We start from the raw sequence: 4,267 nt of genomic DNA on the forward strand, positions 1-4,267 counted from the left end.
GGCCTAGCTGTCCGCGCTGGGGGCTGGACCACAGAGCTTCTTCACAGGTAGTCTGCCGCTGAAACTAAGAAGCAAGCCCTTTGAGGTGCATCGCAGCCTAAGGCGGCATCTTTTTGCTTTTCACCTAAAAAATTGCTACTTAATCAATTTGAGTGCTTGACTTACTTTTCCGGCGTACAGGATTCATTCTTCCGATCATTTCACAAGCATTCATTAAAGGTCTAGAATGAGCTATTGACTGGAGGACTCACAGAAAAATAGACAAGATAAAGGTCGCTATCCTTAAGTTTTATAAGCTAAGCACTAGTCACATAATTATTAGTCATGTTTTCCTGTTGAAAATGTAGTATTGATGTAGAATTGTGTTGAAAAAAATTACACGAAGAAAACATTGGGGATTTAAGTAACATAATTTCGCCAAATTTTAAACAAGATTATCAAGGTCAAATTCCCCAAATAGTCTAACTGATCTGTGACCTCATCCATGGGAATGTTCCCTCTAATGATGAAAGTTGCAATCCATCTGTGATTGCCTATTTGGGTAGATCCCAACCTATAGTAGAAAAAGAAGCCGAGATTTCTACACCATTTGTTAACCTTTGTGACTGTGAAGCAAGTCATTTAACCTCATGGCTCCCAGTTTCCTCATCTGTAAAAGATAGGGAAGAGGGCGTGGGAAGAGGTCGGACTAGATAGCCTCTAAATCCAGCTCTAAAGTTGTAATCCAATACTGAAATTCAATGCAGAAAATTCACCAAGCACAATGAGGGCCTTCCTTATTTTCTTTTCCCTTACTATGGGGGAACTAGGAATCCAAGGGAGTACCTGGGCCCACTAAGAGGACAAAGAAGTTCTCAAAGTGAAATTATCTTCTAACCACATGATGTCATTTCTTTTTTTCCCTTTATATTCTTCATTCCATTTTCCAAAATGACCATTAAAAATATGAAAATTATGCACAAGCAAAAGTGAAAGTTATTTTTCAAAATTCTCTATTTGTATAAAAGAAATGTTATGTGAAAATGCATATAATTTGCAAACACAACCCAAAAATCCAATGTAAAAGAACAAAATATTAAGACACTATCCAACAGCAAATATGATTTTTATCCTGGAAAGAAATTATAACAAATATGTAAGGTTAATTTTACTTTTTTGTATCTTGCTAAATTTTAAATAGCAAGCATGTCAAGAAATGAAAAGCATTCCAATGAAACTGGAAAAACTGCATAGAAATAAATAGAATTAAGTTTGGAAGAGGATGCTAACAAGCTGGGCTGTGTTGGTACTATTATATTAAAATTTAAGGTATTTTTTATGATTTCATTAGTGTAGCAAATTCCCAGTGAATAACTCCCTCTGCCAATGCAAATCAGCATGTGTTTTGGAATTTTAAACCTTAGAGATTTTCCTGGGCCATTAAGAGGTGCAATTAGGAGCCAGGAGAGCAAGATTTGCATGAGTATACTTAAAAAATAATAATTTTTTTAAAAGGCAAACTATAGGAAATAGACATTGTTTCATGTATAATCCTCTTTCTGTTCTTTGTGGAGATCTTCATGTCTACCTATTTTTTTAAGTCCAGAATAAGTAAATATCCCTTTAAATACTATTAAATACAAAACATTCAATATGAATGCAAAACATTGAAATGAAATATATATTTTGAATTAATTTAATCGGATAGGTTTCACATTTGATCGTTTGAATTATACAAAATTAATAAGTGCCAGATTATATTATAAAAGTAATCATTATAAAATTAATCATGTAATTTATTATTGGAAAAATATTATATATTATGATATTTGCATATCATAACCTTCTCCCCCATCCAGATCCCACCTAGATAGGGCAGCTATGATCCTCTACTCACAGTTGATTGGAAGGAGGCAGGGAATAAATTATTTGAAGAGATTGCTCAGGACTGGGGCTAACTTAAAAGTAAAAGACATAATCAGAATCCAGATTCAGCCTGTGATTCTAATATTCATTATTTCATTGTTAGCCAGTCAGAATTGATTGCCACCCTTGGGAACATTCCTTTTCCAACAGATATATGCCTTACATAATTCTTTGGTCTAAGAGAGAGAAGCTAAATGACCACCTCTTTATTAAAATGCTAGCATCATTAATAAAATAAAATAATTATTAATTATCAATGAAATAAATTAATAATTGTTAATAAAATTTATACATTAATTTAATAAAAATATTTTTATTAGGTCCTTTTTATTTTTTTATTTTCCTTTTTTTTAATTTTTATTATAGATTTTTATTTACAAGTTATATGCATAGATAATTTTGCAGCATTGACAATTGCCAAACCTTTTGTTCCAATTTTTCCCCTTCTTCCCTTCCCCCCATGGCAGATTGACCAATACATGTTAAGTATCTTAAAGCATATATGTTCTAATAGTTATTTTGCTGTACAAAAAGAATCGGAGTTTGAAATAGTGTATGATTAGCCTATGAAGGAAATCAAAAATGCAGGCAGACAAAAATAGAGGGATTACATACAGTCTATATAATGGTTCTTAGTCATCTCACAGAGTTCTTTTGCTAGGTTTATAGTTTATAGCTGATTTAGTTCATTACTGCTCTACTGGAACTGATTTGGTTCATCTCATTACTGAAGATGGCCATGTCCATCAGAATTGATCATCATATAGTATTGTTATTGAAGTATATAATGATCTTCTGGTCCTGTTCATTTCATTCAGCATCAGTTCATCTAAGTCTCTTTCTGAAATACTAGGTCCTTTTTAAATGTCACAACATAATCAATTCATTCTGGAAATTTTTTTTCTCCAAGACTTGAGTCACTCATTCCTCACTGAGACAATATGTCTACTTGATCAACAGTTATGCTACATTCTAAGTGAACTTGAAAAGGTGAATGTTTAATAGAAGTCTCTTTAAATTTGAACCCAATATCTTCAGTCACTAAAGTGATATAAGGGATATTGGGTTCAAAGTGCTCTCTTGTTGGGGAGGAATAGATGAGAGTGGTGATATTTTGTAAATTCTTGATATATCTTCTCAACAAATAGCTCTCTGGAAAAACAGATGTTGTTTACTTAAATGATTAATGAAGTGTTTATCACGGGGTCAATCAATGATTTAATGGTTTAAAAAAAATTTTTTTAAAGAGAGAAAGAGATAGTGATATTTGAAAAAACGCTGGAATTGAAGTTTGAAGCCAATGGCATCAGAAGAAAGGCCCTAATGCCTTAGGGGAAAATGTAACTATCTATAGACTTCCAACCTATTTCTAAAAATTATCTTTATATGTATCCCTTTTATGCAAGGAGTTACAGAAGAGCTGGCCAAAGGATAGAACAGAAATCATTAATGTTTTCTGATTCAAGGCTAGGTCATTAAAAGCTTCACCTGTACCTAAGATAATCAGTCAGCTATAAATCTGAAGAAAGGGAAGTGTAGAAATAATATGATCAGTAGAGGTTATGAAATCCTACGTGGAATTACCAAGAACCAAGCAAAGGATGAGAGCGTTGAGTCCAATTCTGCTGCACTGGCCTCAGAGGACTGAGAACAAACTTGCAGGAGAGAGTTGCAAAACACCAAAAGAAAAAGATTATAGCAAGACAATGACTGGTCTGTTAGTCAAACAGGACAGCAATGAAAATTCTGCCTCTTGGTCTCTTCATTCTGACATTCTCACTGACTTTCACTTTAATAGCTCCTGAAAACTATGGAGAAATTATGGGAAGTGGGACAAAAAAAAACCTAAATACAGCTTGAGGTAACAAAGTTCAGTTATAAATTTGGCAAACAGAAATTTGAAACTTCCCCCTGAAGCAGTGGATGGAGACAAGGAGAAAGAAAAGGAAGAAATATAGGGAGGAAGGGAGGGAAAGAAGAAGGAAAGAAGACACATTGAAAGAGGATGGGAATGAGGAAAGGAAAGAAGGGAAGGGGAACAGGGACAGAGGAAAGTAGGGACAGAAGGAGGGAAGAAAAGAGCAACTATTTTCCACTTCCATATCATCATCCCTGTTTAGATGCAGTTACTTTTACAGCAACATTTACATTCACAATGTGCATGATTATTCATTTTAAAGAGAAATAATATAAAGAAAGCTATAAGTGATGGTGAGAAACTTACTTTCAAAAATAGTCAATATTAAGAACTGCTTATTAAGTATGTTGGCACTGCACTAAGTTTTGCACATACCAAGAGAAACAAAAGATAATCTCTGTTCTCATGGAACTTGCAATTTAATGGGAAAAACAACATGCAAAA

Source organism: Antechinus flavipes, chromosome 1 (genome assembly GCF_016432865.1).
Source record: "Antechinus flavipes isolate AdamAnt ecotype Samford, QLD, Australia chromosome 1, AdamAnt_v2, whole genome shotgun sequence".
Classification (NCBI taxonomy): Eukaryota; Metazoa; Chordata; class Mammalia; order Dasyuromorphia; family Dasyuridae; genus Antechinus; species Antechinus flavipes.